At 40.5% G+C, this 23,742-nt stretch overlaps 1 protein-coding gene across 3 annotated transcripts in view; it reads left to right on the plus strand.

Moving 5' to 3' along the window:
* The window catches only part of RNF38 (ring finger protein 38), a 196,147-nt gene that overhangs the window by 111,410 nt on the left and 60,995 nt on the right, over nt 1–23,742 (plus strand). Inside the window, exon 1 of one of the 3 annotated variants that reach the window (XM_038402388.2) lies at nt 211–491. The exons of 1 other annotated variant lie outside the window; for it this stretch is intronic. The gene's annotated coding sequence lies outside the window, so the exon portion shown is untranslated. Of the gene's footprint in view, nt 1–210; nt 492–566; nt 708–23,742 lie in introns of those variants that run through there. One more of the 3 variants, XM_038402386.2, reaches the window with a different exon arrangement.

Below are 23,742 nucleotides of genomic sequence, written 5' to 3' on the forward strand. Positions count from 1 at the left end.
AAGTGGGGGTGCTGGGGCTGGATCAGGACCCTGGGGAGGTGCAGTGAGCAGGGAATGGGGTCCTAGCCCCCTGCAGGGCGCCCTGGGGCGGGGGTCCCTGAAGTGTGACACCCCTTCCCCCAAACTGGGCTAAGGGTCCCGGGGGCAATCAAACTCAAAGGGGCGGAGCAAGGGCTTGTCCCTCAGGCTCCGCCCCCTTCTCTTAAAGCGGCAGGGCAGCCGTCCGACGGACACCAGCCTGGTCGCGGTCCGCCCTCACGCGCAGGCCCAGGGCGCCTTGCTGCTGTTGGCGCGTGCACCCGCCCTCCTTCAGCGTGCTGCTGTGGAACGCGTTGACGCCATCGGTGTTCGCACGTCGCTGCGGCGCGCCCCCCCCTCCGCCATCGCACGCCTCGAGCGAAAACAAAGGGCGCTCCGCGGCGCTTGCGAGGAAGGGGGCGGGGCCCGGGTGGCCCCCTCCCCGCGCCCTGATTGGCGGGCGGGGCAGCCAGGTGGGTGACGCGCCGCCGTTGCTGGCGGGGCGGGAGCGCGAGCGCCCCTGCGATGGCAGGAAGGAGATAGGCTGACGCTCCCGGAAGCGATCGCGCGGCGGCGGGGGTAGGCGGCGCAGGCCCGGGGCGGGCGGCGGCGGGGACCCGGACCATACGCGAAGAGGCGGCGGCGGCGCGTTGGCGGTAGCCGTGGGGCGGGCGGTGGAGCGGCCGCAGGTACCGAGCTCTGGGCTGGCGGGGGGGAGGGGACGGCTCTGCTGCGAGCCCGGAGCTCGGCGAGTTCCCTCCGGTGTGTGCTGCCGGCTGGGCCGCGCGGGGTGGGTGTGAGGTGGAGGGCGCGGCGCGGGGCGGGGCCCGGAGCGAACCCTAGTGCACGGGCCAGGTACCTCAGCGGGCGGCGGCCAGGCTGGAGGTGTCGCTCGGAGGGTCTCGGCTTGTAGCTGGTATTACAGAGCTGGGGACCTAGCGCCCTGCTCCTGTGCCCAGCGTGGAGTTCCCCGGGCCGTGGGAAGGGGGGGGGACAGAGCCGCTCTGGGAAACAGCCCCTCCCCCCCCGTGACCTGTCAGCTCTGGGGTGCGGTTCCCCTTCCCTCGCACCGCACCCGCTCTTGGTGCGCCTCTCCCCGCGTAACTCAACTGGCATTTCACAAAGCAACGCGTGTTTAATTGAGGGGGTGAGGAGAGAGAAACAATGAACAGGGAAAAGTATCCCGTGAGGCAATAGAAGGGAGGTTGGTGTGTCGGTGATATAAAGAGTTGTTCGATGGTTTCTGCAAGGAATATGGATCAGTTACACAATTTTCCTTGCTCGCGTACTGCTCCGTTTAACTGAAAATACACCTGTACTTGGGGGGGAAAAAAAGTTAAATCTTTAATTTAGGGGGTCTTGTTAATTGAGATGATCCATGTGATCCCGAACTTGTCTCAGACCCCATAGAGCTGTAATAGGGTAAATGCACCCGTGCAGTTTGCATAGTATATATTGAAGTGAAGCTGTAGCTCACGAAAGCTTATGCTCTAATAAATTTGTTAGTCTTTAAGGTGCCACAAGTCCTCCTTTTCTTTTTGCGGATACAGACTAACACGGCTGCTACTCTGAAACCTGTGATTATGCAAGGCACTGAATTTAGCCGTATAGAGTGGAAATCTGTCAAGGATGAAGTGAGCTGTAGCTCACGAAAGCTTATGCTCTAATAAATTTGTTAGTCTCTAAGGTGCCACAAGTCCTCCTTTTCAGTTTGCATAGTGTCACTCTAACATGACTTAAAGTGGATTTTTAGAGGAGAAAGATATAGTCATCTGAGAAACGTATGGATTTTTTTTTTTTAGAACGTTTTAAAATTGCTTCTATACGTGAGGCAGATGCACCTGGTTAACTAATGGGTCTTGATAGCAAGCAAACTTTTTTGATGATCTTTGCTATTTCCTGCCTATGCATATCTGGTATGAAAATGGACTATAAAAATGGCATTGTGAGCTTACAGATTGCTCTCAGTGATGTCTAGATCAACTACAGTATGTGTAGGCATGGAAAAAATCAATTTTTTAAAATAATTTTGACAGATATATTTATATTTAAGCTTTTTTTCAATTTTAATCAATTTACTTTTATCACAGTTGCATAAAATTATGGTGGGTCAGATAATTAATAACAGTAGATGTTGAAATTGAAAAAGTTAAAGCTTTGATTCCATTGAAGTAAAAATTGTCAACATATGTCAAAATATACAAAGAAAATGACCTTAAATCACACTCGTGAGTTCTCAAGCACCAATTTTTCTTTTTGTCTATCTGTAAATTTTAGTGATCATTGATGGAAATATTTTTGTCGGTATATGTATGGTAAACTGGACAATTATCAACATTTACTGATAAATCTAATCTTTCCAACCCTAAATATATGCTGTTTTACGTACACAAATACTTTTGCTGTCTTCCAGCCCAGCAAACTCACTTGGAGATCCAAATCTTGCTGTGTTTTTTTTTTCTGGCTCCTATATCTTCAGTAATAAAGATTCAGTGAGCCAGATTCTCTTCCCAGTTATATCTGTGCAACCTTATTCTCTTCATTAATTTGCACAGGTGAAACTGAGGCAAAAATATGACCATTCAGTTGGAACTTAATTAACATTTCTGTTCATATGGAAGACAGAATATAGTCAATCTTTTCTGATGTTCTAATTACTCTGCAGGGCTAATGAGTGCAAATTTGTAAAGCTTTTTCATCACTAAAGGAAGCATTGTTGCCACCATTAGGGACCACAGCTCCATAGGAGAGGAAACTGCTGCTTTTAGAGCTACCACCATGAGGGTTAAGGTTCTCCAGTGGAAGAGGAATATCCAAGAGGATGGGAATCGGGCAACAAGTGCAAGGGAGAGAGGAATAAGGGGATCAGTCTGCTGAACGTGTGCAATTGGGAGAGAGAAACTGAGTAGATGGAAAGGAAAGTGAGATGAAGAGCAAAGGCAATGTGATAAATATCTTTCACTGAGGGGGAAACACCTCTACTGTATTTAATAGTTAAAATGGTATATATAAATATTCCAAGTCATATCTGGAAAATAATATGATCAGTGGTAGTTGCCACAAAGATGTAACCTGATCATGAATGGGGATCATGGTTGGGAAGGGAGGTGGCTTCTGATAGATTATCACTTGATGTCATTAAATCAAGACTGTGTAACTTTTTAAAAGATAACCTTGCCCCATAACTTCTGCTTGAGTCAGAGTGTATCTAGCCTGTGTTATGCAGGAGGTCAGACTGGAGATCTAAATGGTCCCTTCTGGCCTTAAAAAAAATTTACAAGAAGAACTCTTTAATAAGACAGGGTTCACACTGAATTGAAGTTTGAGAACTTTTGTTACAAAGTGTATTTTCTTTATCTCTAATTGTGGATGGGATTCCTATGATTTTTTGAGGCTTCATTTAAAACTAATAAACCAAAATCATCATCACCTCTGGGCAATACAGACCCCCACTGTTTACAATACATGGGTTTTCATTAAAAAATGCAGGCTGAACAGCTTTTCCTCTGTATCTGTGTTGATGCAGTGATGGTAGGAGCTGTTGTCTCTTGAAGCTACACGTTTTTATTTCCCTGGGAGATATTGACCCAAGTGGGATAAGTGTCATTGGAATGACAGTGACCTTGGTGCTCGTTTTTAAAGCTCATGGATGGTCTTATCTAAAATTGTTTTCATATGTTATGGTTTGCATAAGCTCTGAAGATGACTTTGCCTGTGACATCACTTTGAATTATAGACATTAAGTTGCTTTTAATTCTGCTGTAAGAGAACACTTCATGAATGATATGGATTCTAGCCCAAAAAAAAAAAGTTTCAGAGTAGCAGCTGTTAGTCTGTATTCACAAAAAGAAAAGGAGTACTTGTGGCACCGTAGAGACTAACACATTTATTTGAGCATAAGCTTTTGAAGTGAGCTGTAGCTCACGAAAGCTTATGCTCAAATAAATTTGTTAGTCTCTAAGGTGCCACAAGTCCTCCTTTAAAATAAATAAATAAATTATTTTAAAAATAAAAAGGTGTTAGTACCGTGTAAAAGTTGTAGTTAGGCTCACAGGTTGGGAAATAACACCTGGCTCTTATGTATCACTTTTCATCCATAGATCTCAAATGAGGATTACAGTTGAACCTTACACAGTATGGTCTCCAATCACATGACAAGACTACTTTTAAGAATTTTTTGCTCACATACAGCTAGTAATATTAAAACGTAGTTTTTGTATAGTGCTTTTTGTCAATAGATCTCAAAGTGCTTTATGAAGGAGGTTAGTATCATTATCCTGTATGGGTTAAGGGGCTAATGGATCTAGGATCTTTGTGTGTAAGTATATGTGGGATTGATGGAGGGTTTATCATTTAATCTGTCTCCTGCAAGCATTTTTCTATTTCCAGATGCAGGAGGGTGAACCACATTTTAAAGTAATCTATGCAGTCTGGAGGACCGGTGTACTGAATTAAGAATGGGGAAATAGTTGGGGTTTCTCATAATTGGGGTTTCTCATAATTGACAGTCTCGCACACAAGTGCAAACACACAGTTCCACTTTTCCTTTGGTTTCAGAGTAGCAGCCGTGTAAGTCTGTATTCGCAAAAAGTAAAGGAGTACTTGTGGCACCTTAGAGACTAACAAATTTATTAGAGCATAAGCTTTCGTGAGCTACAGCTCACTTCATCGGATGCAAGTCTCTAAGGTGCCACAAGTACTCCTTTACTTTTCCTTTGGTCACTAGGTAACTCTGCAAAGTACATTCTGCTTTAATAGGTTTTTCAGTTCCAAAATTTTCCTTCTGGTATTTGTTTTTCATCTCTCTTGAATGCTGATCTGGAAGTTTACAAGTTATATAATTTGCATATATAATTACAGTTGTCTTTTGTCTGCAGACAAGACCAGCATCCTACCACGACCTCTATCTATGATGGCTTTATAGGTTTGGTTCTAAGAGTCTTTAAAGCATGATACTTTGCTTGCAAACAAAGGAGACAAATGTAATACACAACCAAAATTATTTTCAGAACATCCGTAATGGGTGTTACTAAGCTATGGCTCAGTCTTCCTTGGGCTGGCTTCCTGGTAGGAAATTACCTGCAGGGTCAGGGTCCTACTCCCTTTAGGCTGCAGTTTGCAAACATAGTTTTCTTTTGGTAGCTTATTCAGGTTTTGCCAGAAGCTCAGAATGGGTGACTGTTCTGTTCATTCCCTCTGGGGCACCTGCCATTGGCCACTGTTGGAAGACAGGATTCTGGGCTAGATGGACCTTTGGTCTGACCCAGTAAGGAAGTTCTTATGTTAAGTGAGATGATGGCTGTGCTCCTCATTTGTTTTGTTGGGTTTTCTGGGATTTTTTGGAAATGCCACATCTAATTTTGTAGTTTACTTTTAAACTGCTGGGCAGATATCCCCTAATTTTAGATCTTTTTGATCTCATCTACTGTTTGCAAGACTGTTGTTGAGATAATACATTTGTATGCAAAACGAATATTAGTTAACAGCTGAAATAAATTTTATGGTGGTGTTTGTGTAAGGTGAATTTCAAGTTTTATTTCAGGAAAAGGTTCCAAAGAGAGAACTGTTCAATACAGTTTATTATCATCATCTGATTTACTTTTTTATAAAAAGGAAAATGTTGACACTTTTGTGAGGAATTGCTCACAATTTCCTAGAAATGTCTTTTGTTGTACAGAAGCCTTCTATTTATTTTGAGAGCATATAGGACAATTTTGGTATTTTGGTAACTTTTACTGAAATACTGTACCTTACTGCTTGAAGTTGTTTGCATATTTTGACCGTATGTATAGCAGAGAGTCAGATTTAATATACTTGTAATTTTCTGATGTTTGATTCCTGTTTCTTGCTTCTAAAATACCATTATAACTGAATCTACTTTTACCACAGTTTATAGCTTAACTTTTATTCACCTTGTCAAAAGGGAGTTTGATACAGAAGGGAACAGATGAGTTAGGATTTTGGAAATTCTTGTGCTTGGGACATTTTTGCTACAAAGCACTCCTAAAACTGATGATGTGGTTCTGTTTTTTGCAGCAAGTATACTGACATGCATAAACCTCATGTTTATAAAAAATAAACATTTTTGAAGCATAAATACAAATCTTCTTTGGAACTAACCTCTACAGGAGGGCCATCTTAGTTTATGCTGGTGTACAAACATAATAGTTTCCGGCAGGTAAGACTACATGATTTTGACCACTAAATTTAGGGGGGAAATTGATGCCCACTTATCTATATTTATTTATTTGTTAAAACAAGAACAAGATGTCCTCATTATTTAAAAGTACAACAAAAACTGATACCCAAATATAACAATGCATTATAATTCTATCTCCAGCAGTTCCAGTGCCTGAGGGAAAGTTTAGCTTTGCAGTTTGCTGACAAGGTTTTGGGGAGTAAATGCAAAAGCCAGAGGCCCTCACGGAAAACACCTAGTCAACAACTCCTTCCTAATGGGGCTTCAGCTTGAAAATCTCTTCTGACCTTCATTGGGGTGGGGAGGTGCAAAGAGAGAGAGAGGTGGTCTCAGGTAGGTAGATTCAAAACTGTTCAAGCTTTGTATCAAACCAAAATCTTAAACTTATCAGCACTAATGCTTATGGGATTGCCAGTTGAGTGGAAGTTCATAGATTCCAAGGCCAAAAGGGACCATTGTGATCAAATCTAACCTCCTGTGTAACACAGGCCATGGAACTGCCCCAAAATAATTCCTAGAGCAGATCTTTTAGAAAACTATTTAGCCTTCATTTAAAAATGATCAGTGATGGAGCATCCACTATGACCCTTGGTAAATTGTTCTAATGGTTAATTACTTTCACAGTTAAAATGTATACATCATTTATGGTCTGAATTTGTCTAGCTTCAACTTCCAGCCACTGCATCATGTTATGCCTTTCTCTGCTAGGTTGAAGAGCCCATTATTAAATATTTGTTCCCAGTGTAGATACTTATAGACGATAATCAAGTCACTCCTTTACCCCTGTTTGTTAACTAAATAGGTTGAAGTCTTTGAGACTCTCACTGTAAAGTATGTTTTCTAATCCTTTCATTATTCTTGTGGCTCTTCTCTGAACCCTCTCCAATTTATCAACACTCTTCCTGAATTGTGGGCACTCAAACTGGACTGTAGTGACTGCACCAGTGCCAAACAGAAGTAAAATAATCTCTCTACTCTTACTTCAGGTTCCACTGTTTATGCAAAAAGTTTGAATATACTTGTAGCGAGGTACTCTGCTTACCGAGTTGGCTGTTGTATTCAATACCAGGTTCAGTTTCCTGATAGTTTTAAGATGTATCCTTACTTAGAGTGCATTGTAATGTCTTACCTTGAGGTAACAAAGGCATGGATCAGTAAACAATGGTCGCAACCTCCTGGTAACACATGAGTGATATCCTAACTTGATTAGATAGAAGCTGGATGTCCAGCCAGACCCCTGATTTGTGAATGTGACCAATAAATGGCAGACTTGGCTCCCTTTCAAACAGGCAGGTAGTATTCTTGCCTTATTTTCTGACTGATTTCCCCAGATAGTCAGCATCACTGTAGTTTACTCTGGATTAAGCTAGTTACTTCCCATTCATGCCTCAGTCTTACCCAAAGACTGAATAAAGCTATTCAGTGATTTGGCCAGGTCAGATGAAATGGAGACATAAAGTAGTGTATCGTAAGCATTCTGAAGACACCACAGCCTATGCCCTCTTTAATTCTCCCAGTGCCCTGGCCCTGCCATTATATAAACAAAAAAAGTGACAAAATCAAATCCTGTGAAACTTCACATGAGCTTTCCATATATGTGGCATTATACATTGGGCAGGTTGTGCCAAAACAAGTAAGGTTGTGCCCAAAGAGCTTTGTCTGAAACCAGTGTTTAATGCATATCTGCATGAACGCATTATAGTACTTCCATTTTTTTTAAACTGTTCCAATTTGGGGATTTGATATTGCCAGTAATTTACAAGGGAAAAGGCTCAATTTTATTTTAATCACAATTTTTGTGAAGTTTATAGTTATTATACTTTGTTTATAGTTATTAATCGGATTATGCAATCCATTATTATCTCACTGGAATTAATCATGCTGGGGTTAATTTCAGGATTGTTTCTTCCCTCCCTCAGACTTTCAAGTGTGTGTGTCAGTTTGATTTTGTTACCGCCCATATCCATTTAATAATTTAGAGTTAAAAACAGAAAATTGTAGTAAATCTCCTTCCAAAAAAAAAAAATGGTACCCATGTTCTGCCCCTCTTTCTCTTAGGTTTCTGTTTTCCATTGCAGGTTGGGTCTTTTTTCTTATATTTCCATATTTGTAGGTTAGTTCCTTTCCATTCTCTTGCTTTTTTTTATTGTTTGAGCATACTTTCTATTTCAGGAGTATTGCGTTTCTTCCTGATGCATGAGTTTTCCCATCTCAGTGTTGAGATTAGTCTCAATAATTAGTGTTGTCCTTGTATGCTGCTTTATGATGTATGGAGAGAGGCCTGAAAATGTGTGTTGAGTGGTTGAATGTCAAATATGGTCTTACCTTGGTTTTGGAAGATTTATTGTGGATCTGAGGTGTTCACAGTGGGCTTTCTTATACTCAACAGTCTTCAATTAAGTTAAGCCTAGGGAAGAAGCTAAATTTTAACTTGACTAATTTAGCACATGCTTATGTATGGCTTGCCTTGTCTTGACTGGCATTTAAGAAGATGTTACAACAAGCTAGCTAAAATGACCTAACATTACGCATTTAAATCCCAGTCTAGACAAAGCCTAAGGGAACAAAGGACGGAGTATGGTCCACATGCTACCATGAAAGCCTTGCCCACTCTCTCTCCCTCCCCATTCCACTCTTCTCTCCACAGAAGGACAATGCCTAGGCTTCCTGCATAAATGCTTCTGTACCCTTGAACTCCAGTTGGGAATGGATGGGTTTCTGCTTTCCTCAGATGCCAGTAGATCATTCTAAGCAAGTCGCTTTGCCTGATTTCTTGGTGCCCTCTGCTCAGTCCTATCAAGATGTACTAGAAGTGGTTGTTTTTCTTCTTCTCAGCAGTGAAGCTCCAGTTGCAGCAGCTCTTTAAAGACACTCACTGAAAACAAAGGGTGGGAAAGGGAATGGAGCTGAAAACTCTCAGTACCTCCATCCTGTTGGTAACTACTTCAGGACCAGTAGACTGGGGCTGCTGGGACTGCCTTTCACCTTGAATGGAAGAAGCAGAGTTGTGGGGCAACTTCTAGCCAACTCACCTGGTCTCACATCTAGAGGCTTGGCTTTTCAGCAGCAAAATGTCCAAGAAGGCAGTTTTTCTCTCAGCTTGACACACAGGACTACAGAATTCAGTATCATCAGCCAGAGCCTTTGTCTCTGCTTTTCTTCCTAAAGTGATACTTGCTTTGCCTAGGTCTTTGGCAGGGACCAGGTGTTAGTTCAAAAGGGCTAACTCAAGCTACTGCTTTCTGAACTCCCCCTACTGTTAGCAGTATGTCCCAGGTCACACCAGCTCCAGTCATCTCGCTCCTGATAGCTCCCTTGGTTTTTTCCTGTGGGTTTCTCTCATCCAGTCAGTCATCATGGTTGCACAGGATATCGCTGTCTCAGCTGCAGCACTCTATTCACCCCTCACTCCTGAAATCACTGTGTTCTCCTTTGTCCTAACTTTCTCCTGGGCATACTCAGCAGACTGCAGAACTGCAGCTCCCTTCCCTTTCCCAGAGCCTTTCACCTCAGTCTTGTGTATGGCCCCTTCAGCTCCTTCAATTTCTGGTCCTCCCCTCCATGATCTGGAAGGTGGAAGAAATGAGAGCAAATTATTCCAAAGGGGACAGTAAGCATGGAGAGAGCAACTCCTGGTGTGAGTTCTCGTCGTCAAGGAGGTGGAACATCTGGGAAATCTTCAGCACTGCTCTGAGGAAAACGTGCTCTCTGAAGTGAGTGCAGAAAATAAGACACGGTGGGGGGGTAATAGGAGCCTATATAAGAAAGAGACCCAAAAATCATGACTGTCCCTATAAAACCAGGACATTTGGTCACCCTACCCTTACAAGAAGCAAAATCTCAACTAGTATCTCTTTTGCAATTTGCATTTTTGCACATTTTCCAGTTATGAAAAAGTGTAAGAGTGTGTGTGTGTGTGTGTGTGTGTGAGAGAATGTGAGTGAAGAGGATTCAGGGGGCCATGAGGGCTTGAGTGAGTCTGGGATTCTAAGACTGCCTAGTTTAGAGCTCTCTTCTTCCCCCTCCCCACTAATGCTAGGGAGGGGGAGGCTTTCTCTTTCTGTCCATGTCACTCCATACATCTGTTAGGTTTGTAATATAAACTTAGTAAGAGGTTGAAAAATTTACTTGACTTCCCTTAGCCTGAGAATGGATCATATTCACCAGAGTAAAAAGAAAAAAAATCTGTTCAATCACACGCCCTCACAAAGCACATCCCTTCTTGAAAGTTAGAAGACCTGCAGGTGATCCATTTTTCAGGGTATGACCCTCGTATTCAGTGCAGATCCACCTCTGCGTTATTTAGTTTTGTCAAACCCCATGTTTTTTACTTTAATTTTAAAAAGTGACTCTGATACTTTTCCCCAACTTCCTATCACACTTTTTACTTAAGCATTGCTGTAGTGTCTTGGTTAAAGATGTTATAGTGTTGCCTCCCAGCGCAGGTTATGTGGGAACAGCAAAACCAATTCAGGCTGCAGCCAGTGATTAGCATGTTTGTAGTGATTATGTCACTAATTCTCAGAAAAAGTCCCAGGAGCTACTGAGGGCAAAGGGTGTGTCCAAAAAGCAAACTGGAAGGAAGAATAAGACTGATTTAAAAAAATAAATAAATAAAATTATTCAGGCTAACACAGTGTCTTTAACATTTAGGCCGTTACCTACAGCTGATGAACTCCAAAAAGAGTGAAACCCTTTAATATAGGTCCTGTAGTACTGGCCTGAAGACCTGCTTTCCAGATAGGCTTTGTCTACATGACAAAACATTACCATGTTTAAATGTGATTTTTTTTTTTTAATACAGCTGGGTAACACAATTGTGACTGTGCCATCAGTGTAGGCAGGAATGGGGCTTGTTCAGCATAGTGTAAAGTCTAACCATGCCTACTGGGCATTCTGAGGATTACTTGTGGTCATCTGCACTGACTGCAAAAGTTGTCAGCATCACATTAGCCTACTTAATTATGAAAAATTGTTTAAAAATGTCTTTATGTAGACAAAGCTGTAGTATGGTGGGGATTGGGAGAGAAACAAAGGAAAAGAATTTGAGAGGATAGGATGAAAGGAAAGAGGAATATGAGAACAGGAGAGAGAGAGAGAGAGAGAGACCTAACCTGACTCCTGATCTTGACCCCTTATGCAGGTCAGCTCCCCAGTCTGCTTTGTAAGTCCAAATGTGAATGCAGTCTGTCAAAATAGCTGCGTTGGTAGCAATATGCCAGTAGAAGTCTTGTTGGTAAAACTTTCTAGCATAGACAAGCCATTATTCCACATGGGAAGGAGAATAAGCTGTACTGGTTAAAAGCACCTGTATGGTGGTGTAATGTGTCCATCCTAGGGGTTGTATTGGTATACTTGCATCGGTTTAAAAAAACAACAAGACCTAATTGAAATAGTTATATTATTGCAAAGCCTATGTGTAGACCAGGCCTTAGAATGCAAGTAACTGTCACGCTGCTAATAAGTGTATTTGCCCATCCTGCTGTTCCATAGTTTGGAGATATGAGGAGTCTAAAAGTAATTAGAACGGTTCTCAAAATTGAATGTCACCTTATTCTTTTGAAACCCAGTGTCTCTAAAACACTTTTCTACTCCATACGGCTAAATTCAGTGCCTTGCATAATAACAGGTTTCAGAGTAGCAGCAGTGTTAGTCTGTATTCGCAAAAAAGAAAAGGAGTACTTGTGGCACCTTAGAGACTTAACAAATTTATTTGAACATAAGCTTTCGTGAAACACTTTGTTCTATTTGCACCAGACTTCCCTCCTTCCCTGCTCCTTAGGGAAAAAAATTACCCTTGGGAAAGATGTGCAGTGTAAAATGTTGAGCTAGATTAGTTTTTAATAATATTAGCAAAGTTACCAGGGAGCGGCGTCAGTAATACTTAATGGTAAATTAGTTTTAGCCTTAACAGAGAAATGACCACACTCTCCATAATAAATTATAGATTTTATTTTAAATTGTGGAAATTTAACTTTGTCCTGACGTACCAGAATTGGAATTCAGGATTCTGTGTATACCCAAGAACTACTGTTAGCATCATCTCCTCTGTATTGGTTTAGGTGGTGGTGATGTCAAAAAGGTGGACACTTGAATTCCGATCTTCGTAGATAACTTGACGATGAGCTGTTATATATGAGCTCCAAACTGTAAATATAATTACACAAAAACACGTTTTGGTAACTTTTGCTGTATAGCTTTTAAAACTGCAGTTCCTTCAGAGAGAGAAATAGTTTGTAAGTATTTAATGGTGAGATGTCAAGTGTTGCTTTCTAGCATAGTGTGTTTAATTTTAATTTTTCAGGAAGTTCTTGCAAAAGGTGCAGTTTTTGTTTTCAGACTATTTAGTTTACATCATACCATCCACATCATACTGAAATTGATTTAAATGTTTCAAGACTGAGACAATAAATTGAGATTTAAAGTTGCAAATTTAGCCAGTCTTCATAAAAACAGATTGCTTGCCTTTCTTTACTGTTAATCTTGGTTTTTATTATTATTAATATTATTAGAAAGCAGTGTGTTTAAGGAAGTATGGTTGATTATCCAAATCACAGTAATAAAAAGAATAATTTATGGAAAATACTAGGTAATAGTCTCTAATTAGAAAAATCCACCTTGATGTAACATTAAAATAAACAAACTTTACCTTTTGTTTCTGTTTAGCACTATTGAAATTGGTTTAATTCATTTCTTTGAAAAAATAAGGAATGCAAAATATTTTTATATTTCAAAAGATTTGAATTGCTGTTTGCATGCAGCAATTTGTATTTAAAAGGAATCCATTCAGTGTTCTGTCTTTGACATGCAAATACCATTGAAATTCAATTTGAAGAACTTTGATGAGATTGCTGTGCTTTTCTTTAATTCTTGTAAGTTGCTTTAGCATTAAAAAAAAATAGTTGCTTCAGATGTAATGCATGTGTTCCATCTTTATATGTAGTGCCCTTTTTGTTGTACGAGTATATACATGGAAAATTATTAAATACATAACTTTGGTGATTACCATTTGCTGATTCTTTTTTGTTAAGGATATTTATGCATTATACCAACAAATGGCAATCACAAGGTTATGTATTTAATATTTTTCCATGTATATACTGAATGGGAAACTAAATTTTTAGATTAAAAAAATTTAACAGTTCCTATGTTGTCTCACCTTTCTTCACATGCAGCAATTAAATATTCTAGCTTTTAAATGTAAAATAACTGACAATCAGGAAACCATTTTTTAAAATGTTAAAAATGTTACTATAATGGACCACTGCCCTAAATGCTAGTTATTCTTTATTTTTACAGTAAACTTTTTAAAAAGTGTATTTGGTTTTGAATTATAGTTAAATCTTGAACATGCAGTTCAATATAACTTGCAACTTATGAAAAGAATTGGCACTGTTAAAGCAACAGCAATGCCAACAGAAATCCAGATAATATTCAAGGTTTAATAAGTAATACAATTTGTATTCAAGGTACCAGGGTGTTCTGATAGTGGGTGAAATGAGGGGGGGCATCTCATTTTACCTTTTTGGAATGCTTGTTTGCTGTAGGAGGATGAGTGTTGGTGCTGAATGTCTTATTTTGTTAAACATTTTTTAAAGAATAACTGTGTTCCAGAATATTAAAATGCTAAATTGACATTTTTATGGGCATTTGAAAATGCAGTGTTAGGACCAGCCAGCAGAGGACATCAGTCCTTATGCTCATGACCCGAAGTGTCAGTAAATCTCAATTTAAATATATAAACTAAAAAAGCTCTGTTAATGAGGCACAAAAAAGTAGATACTTTTGAGCTTTCTTGATATAGCTGATCAAAATGTGAACAATGAACAGTTCAAATTTTGAAATGTAAGTGATGCTACAGTATGCATCAAACAGAAAAGGTTCTGTATTTTTAAACCACATTATTTCTTTTATTATATATGTAAATTTTCACCTATTTTAGTATCAAAAGATTTTAATTCATAGAGATTAATAAGAAAAATGGCACATGTAAAGTGCTAACAAGGCACAATGAACTTTATATTTAGACTATCTGTAATTAATATTGTAACTTGATTTCCATTCCGAGTCTGATTTTTAACTTCATCATAACATTCTGTAAGCAAGACTTCTTTCTAACTACTGTCTGTTACATGTATTCCAGCTGGGGCGGATCTCTCAATCTGCACATATTTTTATGCTTTTTCTGTGCAAGTCCTGCATGGGAGTTGCCATTCTCCTGCTGCCTAAGAATAAGCCCCAGCATGGATGGAGAAGCCATTGATTGGGGCTTGATTGCTTCTGCACTATTAATAATGAACCTGATTTGTGTAGCTTTTCCTTTGGTAGCACTGCAGAGTGCTGCTCCCAGTGATGGATAGTCTCAATGTGTGGTAATGGCCAACAGAAGTGCTGAGTAAGTGGCCTGGGAAAGGAAGAACAGTTCAGAATTGGCAGGAGCCACAAACATGCTTTGCAGAGAAGTACCAACATTGCTAAATCATATGGAACCTATGTCTACCCTACAAGTCATACAGCTACGCTGCTGTGCGTAGACACTTACTCCAGCAATAGAAGGGATTTTTCTATTGCTGTAGTAAATCTGCCTCCCCTCAAAAGGTGGTAGCTAGGTTGATAGAAGAATTTTTCTGTCAAAATAGCTGCAGGGGGGTGAGTTTGACCTAATCACGTCACACAGGGTATGAAACTTTTTACAGCTTTGAGCAGTGTAGATAGGTCAACCTATGTGTGATAATCTGTTCATCCTTTTTACAAGACTGATAAATTTTGTACAAAGTATGCCTTGAGGTATTTGAAAACACATAATCCGCTGAATATTATTGTCCTAGTAAAATGTGTTTGGGGACATTGTATGTGAAGTCATAAAATTCTACTGTATGAGACATGTTCCAAGTCTGAGAAGAAAGCTTCAGACGAGTTCCCCAGAGACAAAAGGCAAGCCAGCACCTCAGCCAGGTGTCAGCATAATCAGATTGACTGTCACCTGATTAAGTAGCTATTCTTTGGCAAGAAGAAGGTTGTAAACGAGAAATTTACATCTTGGCAGTGGAATAGCTGGAGGTTCCCATATAAACAGTCTGGCTGTCGCCCTGTACCCCAGCTGGAGATAATTCTCAAAGTGGAGGAAAAGATGAGGAACAGAGGCCCCAAATCACCTCTATCCTCCCTTTCTTTCTACCCATAGCATCCACAGTGCCTGAAGGACAAGGAAACGAGCAATGTACTCAGGGAGGGGTCCTTGCTGAAAGGTATTCAGCCAATAAGACTGCAGAAGAACATGAGAGCGATCCCTTTGCTTTAAGTTCACTTAGTTTAGCATCCACAGTGCCTGAAGGACAAGGAAACGAGCAATGTACTCAGGGAGGGGTCCTTGCTGAAAGGTATTCAGCCAATAAGACTGCAGAAGAACATGAGAGCGATCCCTTTGCTTTAAGTTCACTTAGCTTGTTAAGTTAGGTATTAGTTTACATTTTACCTTTTATTTCTTTGTAAGTGTTTCTTCTGACTTTTATGCCTCATTACTTGTAATCACTTAGAATCTATCTGTAGTTAATAAATTTGTTTTATTGTTTTATTTAATCTAGTGTATGTTTGGATGGGAGTGTTTTGAGAAGCTTCATTTGAGGTAGCAGGATTTATGCATATTATTTTCTATTAATGAAATGGTGGACTTTTTATGAGCTTGTATTGTCCAGAAGGAAAGAGCTGGGCAGTTCAAGACGCACGTTTCTGGGGACAAGTCTGGGACTGGGAATATACTGATGTCACTCTGCAAAATAATTCAGGACTGGCTAGCTAAGAGCATTCAGATGAGTGAGCTGGGAATAGTTTGTGCTAGAAGCTATGTGAGAGCAGACCAAGAGTGGTTGGTCGCACAATGAAGCAGCGTAAAATGCTCCCCAGGTTGGAGAACTGAGGGGACACAATTGCCTAAAGTCCAGATTGTACCCTAAAGAATGTCACCACTATGTTTTAGGTATAGATCAGGCCTAAATCATGGAGGAGAAAGGGTTCGTTGGGGGATGGGATCCTGAGGTGTAAGGATGGGGGTGACTGGGGAATAAGTTGCAAGATAAAAGAAAATAAGCAACCACATAAAGAAGTAAAGCTAAAATATGTTCCTTTATCAGACAATCCTATACCAGAAACAAGCCCAAACAGACACAATTCCAGCACGCTCTTGTTGTAAATCAGAATCTAATATTATTGCTGCTACTCCCCCGCAACCAAAGTCCTGTTGGGATTCAGTGGTGAAGTTCCTGTCCCTTTCAGCTGAAACAGGATTCCCTTTTGTACTTAGGTTCTCTTTGTGATTGGTTACAAATCTTTGGAGGAGTACATTAGAATTTCTTTTTTCTTCAGTGTGCCCCCTGCTCCTCCAGATCCCTCAACTTTACCTCTCTCCATGTTCACCTCAGGAAACAGAACAATTTAACACTCAGTCAGCACTCAAAAAATGGGAGCCATCTCCCACTTCCCTCTAGTGGGGACTGGGTGTTTGTTCTAGATGGCTTATTCCTGGGATCCAGTGGGCTGTGGTGGTGGAGGACTGAGTATGCATGTAGCCAGTTTGGCCCGAAGTGGCTGAATTGCTTCGTAAAATACCGGAAGTTGAGCATGCAGTATCTCAGTTTCACTTAGCAGCCATAAATCCAATAGGACTATCTTGTTTGTGTCTGTCCTGAAGGAAGCATACTGTATAAGCCTAGAAATAGTCACTTTATTCACAGACTCCCAAACTTGCAGTTTTATCCACTATCACAAGAACCTTGCTTTTAAATTTAAGTTTATTGCATATATTTGCCTTTCTTAGTAGCTCCTTTTAAGGCTTATTTAGGGCTAGAATTTTGAGAGCATATTAAAAGGAAATGTCTGGTTTTATTTATAGATCCCAAGAGCTTTTCACCTATCACGCTGAGATTTAATATGATTGCACTTTTTTTGTTTCACACCCACAATAAAGAAAAAATTAGTAATATTAATAAGAACATTGTTTTACAACCAAAAAAAACTTTTATTTCATTTGGTTTGTAGAAAAGGTGTATATATTTAAAGTCGCTGGCAGTGCACTCTGGTATTGTTAGATGTGTGATGGATAGAAAACGGCTGAACTTTGTTCTTTGTGGTGGGCCGGAGGGGACTGACAGCTTATATGCAGTAAAGGGGAAACATTAAAGAAAGACATGGAAAAATAAGAACATTGAGTTACATTATGCAGACTAAAAATAAATAAATTGGGAATACAGACCTTTATGCTTCGGGATATAAACTGCTCATGAGGAAAGCTTCTTGCTAACCTCATTTGCAGTTGGTTTATTTCATAATTGTCCGTGATATGATTTCTTATTCCAGCTATGTCTACACTGGCAATAGAACGACAATTTTTTTTGTCTTTCAGAGGAGTTAATACCCCCACTCCGAAGACAAAAGTTTTGCCACCACAAGTGCCAGTGTGAATAGCACATTGTCGACAGGAGAGTGGGTACACTGTGTGATTGATTTTTTTTTTTTTTTTTTTTGTAGCACGGCTGTGGCAGCACAGTCATGTCTCTAAAAGCTGTGTAGTGTAGACATAGCCTCCTTCCTCTAAGGCACCTGGCACTGTCAGGGACAGAATAGACCCCTGGACTGGTGTGATCCAGTATGACACTATTCGTTGTTAATGGATACTGATCCATAGTGAATAGCCTTATTCTACAGATTTTTTTTCTTGAGCTAATCTTCACAAATATTTTGCTGTTTGCACTAATGTTGTATCCATGTAGGTCCCAGGATATTAAAGAGACAAGGTGGGAAAGGTAATATCTTTTATTGGACTCAATTCTGTTGGCGCGAGAAATGAGCTTTCAAGCAGTTGGCTGTAGAGGTGTTAACTGCTCACTTCACCTTGTATTTAGGTGTGACATTCTGCGTACCTTTCCCAGACCTGAAAAGCTCTGTGCAAATTTGAAATATTTTGCTAGCAGACCACTGTTTTCCTACAATATTGTTTTCAAAGACTAGTTTGAACAATGTTTTCCATATATCAAAACTGTCTCACTTCTCAATGATATTTTACCTCTTGGGAGAGAGAACTGCCTTTCTCCATCTTTCTTCTCCTGTTGTCCCTCTGTTCTAATAGTGAGATCACAAGATCAAAAAATTTTGCAGGGACATGTTACTGGCATTAATATCAGTAGCCTGGTTTGTTTATAGACTAGTTTTTTCCTGAGCTGTGAGAGCTTGGCTTATCTTGTTGCAGAATTATGCATGTTGACCAATACAGGTGAGCTGCCAAAACAGGACTGTCTTGCCCAGAGGAAAAAATGCACTCAGGTGTGAATCCTAGAAATTTAGGTGAAAAAGACCTGTTTAGGAGGGGTCTGAATAATCTTCTGAGCATGTGATCATGGTGGCCAATGTGCCAGACATTAAGGGGTTTAAACAGTTGGGTTTCTTGCTGTGAACCCATGTTGCACTCCAGCTTTCCCCACTTCCTCCATCCTCAAACTCAGGAGTACATTGACAGTAAAGGGGTACTTAACTAGTGGTAATGTAGGCCTCACTGGGCCATCATGGCAGGTGCATGGATGTTAAGATAAAGTGGCCAAGAAAAGTGATGATGCCATATTTTCAAAAATATCTGGACTTATCAAAAGGGAACTTTGTTCCCCACTGTGGTTTTGGGTGACCCCCATGTAACTACTTTTGCTATGGTTCATGAAGCCAAATAATTAGATGTTGTCTTTTCAGCCATACACACTGCAGATGAGGGTGGTGATGCAGTTTGCTTCTTGAGACACAGGCACCTGCTCCTTAGGCTTGTTATATGGATATTTTTCCTTATCCCTGTGTCACAGAGGCTCCTTTGAGTGTGTTTTAAGATTCGTCCAGCTCTCACCACTGCACATACAAGATGGTGCACAGACATACAGTTTCTCATTTTCTGCTTCTGTATGGATGGATTTCAGAGTAGCAGCCGTGTTAGTCTGTATTCGCAAAAAGAAAAGGAGGACTTGTGGCACCTTAGAGACTAACAAATTTATTTGAGCATAAGCTTTGTTAGTCTCTAAGGTGCCACAAGTACTCCTTTTCTTGTATGGATGGAGAAGCTAGGGGTTCCACTTGTGATTCTCCCTCACTCACCTGAAGAAGTACTTTATTTTCTGCCTCTGGCCTTGCATCAGTACCAGTAGGGGGAAAGGTTTGTAAAGGGTTTTGGAGAGAGAGCCAATGTTCCATGAAGCACTCAGTGCTGAAGTGGAACCCAGTGCTAAGATCAAAAGGGGGGTGGAGGGGACGACTCCTGATATGGCGCAGTACGCACTGTGACACTTCTTTTTTCCTCTCTGAAATCTATAAAATCAGTAGCAACAAAACAAAGACGACCTTCAGGTTCCAGAAGTGAACTTTTTGTGGCACAACCTTGCTTTCTCTGTGGAAATGTCTTGACTCGTGATGACAGGTCAGAGAGGAATATGTAGCCACTGAAATATTTGCCAGTTGCAGTTTTGCATAATATAGGTAGAAGCAAAAACAATGTTCTACAATGGAGTTAGGGGCAGCAGGTCTTGACACCACTTAAGTACAGTAGGCCAGACAAACCGTTTGCATGTGGGCTATTGCTTCTGTTAGCACAGCTTAGCTGTTAGTGTGCTGTATACATTAAAAATGCTGGGCACATAATTTCAAAGTGATAGGGGCAAATTGAGGATGGATCATGTAGATCTGCAAACTAAATATTACCAGTTGTGTTTTTGTGACGGCATTTCTTGTTACCGCTTTCTCTGTCTTAGATGTGAGCTTTATCAATTATCCCGTTGACTTGATTTGTATGGTGTGGTAACTGCATATATTGATGGGGAAATAATTAGTAATTGCAGCTTCATGAAGTATCTGTGCTTTGGTGGTGGACTTCAGCTGTTTATGTGCTAGTTTCACATGATTTATTAACTTGTATTAATTAGGTTGAAGGAGTTTAAGGTCAGTACAGCAAATCGCATCCCTATAAAGAAAACATAAATTATACTGTATTTTAAAGTCTTTCAGAATTTACTTGTATAATAAACATGGAAGCCAGCTGTAATGTCCAGTTAGGATAACAGATTTGGCCACAGTGGCAGCAGGGGTTGTATAATAAGAGGACATAATGCATGGCTTGGAGATTCCAGTTTTCTTTTCCTCATCCATGTAATGCGTTGGAATATCTTTGAAATGGGCATAAGTGAGCTGGAAGGTTAGGGCAGTCCAATATGTGGTGGTGGTCTAAGTCAGTGGTATATATTAGACAAGTGGTGGAAGAACAGGTGAAGGGCCTAGCTGCAGGGACAGTTGTGCAGTCATATTTCCTTCAGCCTTTACGTCATTAAATATTTCTCTCTGGAATTCAGTCCTCAATTCTGATATCCCTCTTGTTTATAAAATAACATACGCTGGACTATCTTCCTGTCTGAACCTAGCCTGTTTACAGAAGGTCTGGTCTTGTCCTCCCTGACCTGTAGCATTCTGTTGGACTTTTTGCCTCTTCCCTTGGATGTCCAGGAAAAATTCTTGTCGGTTTTTTAGTTTTCCTTGCTCTCTGGCCAGTGTTCCACCACTTGGCATCTTGTACCCGAGATCCCCCACGCTCTTCCCTGCTCCACGAATTCCTTGATGCAGTACTGGTCTCTACAGTGAAAAATAGAGGATGTGGTGTTAACTATAGCACTGACTTGTCAATACTTTGAAATACCAAGGAATGCAAAAAAAGTAACCATTTCAGTTCTTCTCAGTTTACATACCTTCCTACAAGATATTTAATTAGAGATTGATTAAAATTAGATTTCTCTCACATGGGTAACAAGTGCGGGCTATAAAGGCAGGAGGGGGAAAGGATTACTGTGAGTGTAGCCAGTGGAAGGGGACATTTTTGAGTCCCAGAAAGGGAAGTCGACTTTCTTTGAAAGTGAAGAGGGGAAGGCTGTTAAGTTTACATTCATGGGCTTATATCAGAGGCCTAGCTCTGGGAATGACATGGTTGTGAGAGCTTCTGTGGGAGTGTACTGAAATATGCATTGCCCCAGATTTGATGGGCAGGCTAGACAACTGGCTTTTGTAAATGATTTGCAGACACAGATTCAAGGCCTGGGGGAAAATAAGGGCTAAGATTAATTGATATCTCTGAAGAAATCTAGCATTCCTTTGGTGTCTGGCAGCAGGTAGGAAAGGTAGTGCAATTATACCTTCAACCCTTGTGACCTGTGTTGTACTGTAGTTTGCTATCAAATTATACCTGGCTGTTTTTCATGCATTAAATAGAAAGTTAAGGATGAAATATGATTGTAGGTAGATAAGAACAGCATGCTAATTAGATGTCCCAGTCAGGTGCCGGGATTGATGGATAAAATATCATGCAAATGCTTTGTTCATAGTGGTTTTGTGCAATAAAATTCTCTTGTGTTCACAGTTTGCACATTGTGTATACAGCTTTTTATTGTGGGGTGATTCTGCAGGGATAGGCACTGGGGAACATGTTTGGGGTTCGAATGAAAACTTTTGCCCACATGCAAAATGACATCCACCCATTTAACACTGATAATGCCAAGCATCAGTCTTTTCAGCATTATTTTTTCCCAGATTTCTCCCTGACTCCGCATGTATGTACTTAGGATTACGCTCACACCGATTTTTTTTCTCTTACATTTTTCCAAACTAAATCTCACTTTATTTTATACCCACAGTTTTTTGTGTGTCCTTTTGTATTTCCATTGTAATGGATGTTAACAACTTTCTAATTTAGTAACATCTGCAAATCTTATTGTATGTTTACTCTTTTCTCCAGATTAATAGAGAGATTTTATCAAACTATTGCTGACATCAATCCCACTGGTACTCCACTGTATGCTCCCTAGCACCCTAGGATTTTTCACACTGCCAACCAAATGAAAGCTTAGTAGGAAGTTTGAGGGGCTCAGTTACTATAATGATGGTGCATACTACAAGTACCTAAACAGATATTGTCATTTATCATTTTTTGTCTTTTAGTCAGTTTTCAATCTATACAAGTGATCCTACCCAAACCAGTATGAATTTATATTTTAATTAAGATTTTGAGACCATATCAAATGCTTTATTAAAATACAAATGTAGGACATCTGTTGGTCACTTCCTCCACTAATTTTGTTTTTAAAAATCAGTCTTATCCTCTCACTTATTATTTTTATTTGTTTACTTATTTGGCAAGCACTTAGCTTTTATGTTTTTTTTGTTTTGTTTGCGGGTTTTGTTTTGTTTTGCTGTCTGTATCTCCTACATACAGGTCCGAGTGCAGTTTGACTCATTTTTATCCTTAACTACACTTTTAAAATGTAGGATGTTCCTTACAAGTAAATTCCCCTTACTCCCCCACCTCTTCCCCTCAAAAGAAAGTTTTCTGACTTTTCCAGGTTCTGTGTCCTCCAAGTTGACCTATTATTTCACCTGGTCAGTTGCTCACTATAAGATGTGACAGAATTGATTGCCTGGGTTACTGTTTGCATGGCCCTGTGGCCAATGAGAAAATGCAAGCAGGTATTGCAAGGAAAATGATTGTTCTTATTCTTGTGTGCATTTCAATGGCATGCTTTTTAAAATCTTATTCTTCAACTAAGCCCTAAGTTATCCTCCAGAGGGACACTATATTCAGAGGGTGAAAATGGTGCAGTGTTGTTCTTTGTTATGCAGCTTACATTTATTTAAATTAGTTTATATGTTTCTGAGAGATATGACAGTATTTGAGACTAAACTAAAGGTGGGTGGAGATTTTCAGGGAAGGGAACATTTTAACACTTCTGGAAAGAGTTGTAGAAAGAACAATAGATGTGTTCTAAAGGAGTTGAAGAGGAGCAGACACCCTGTAAAGTTGTCACCTGTTGAAAGTTTTGCTAGATCGCCCTTGTCTGGGGTGGGTCCCAAGCTGAAAATACTTTCAGGCTGACGGAATATCTTTTTTTGTGTCAGGACTTGTCCCTGCAGGAAAAACTTCTAAAGATTGCAGTTTGAGAAAGCAGAGTGAATAGAGTGAAGGGAGAGTGACACGGTAACAGATACAAATAGAAGGGGCATCTGATCTTGTTCTCTGTTTTGAACCACTTTTAAATTAAAGTCCAAACTTGGGTCCTCCTTGTGACAACAGAAATTAGGAATCCTGCAGAAGTAGCGCCCTTAACCCATGTGGAGAAGGATGTGCATTCCACTGTTCTGTAGTGACCACCTCAGACCAACTAAATATCAGAATTAATAGGTTCAGAAGCAGCCTCATAAAGCCCTTTCCAGCTAGCATAAAGGTTTACATACTGCATGATCTTTATCTAGAATGGGCTATCCAAGAGGAACTCCCTGATAGCCAGGGTAAGCCCCCTGGTGGGCCGGGCCAGTTCGTTAATCTGCCCTGTCCGCAGGTTCGGCCGATCGTGGCTCCCACTGGCCGTGGTTTGCCGCTCCAGGCCAATGGGGGCTGCGGGAAGTGGCGCGGGCTGAGGGATGTGCTGGCTGTCGCTTCCCACAGCACCCATTGGCCGGGAGCAGCG

The sequence above is a fragment of the Dermochelys coriacea genome, chromosome 5 (genome assembly GCF_009764565.3).
Source record: "Dermochelys coriacea isolate rDerCor1 chromosome 5, rDerCor1.pri.v4, whole genome shotgun sequence".
In the NCBI taxonomy this organism is placed as follows: Eukaryota; Metazoa; Chordata; order Testudines; family Dermochelyidae; genus Dermochelys; species Dermochelys coriacea.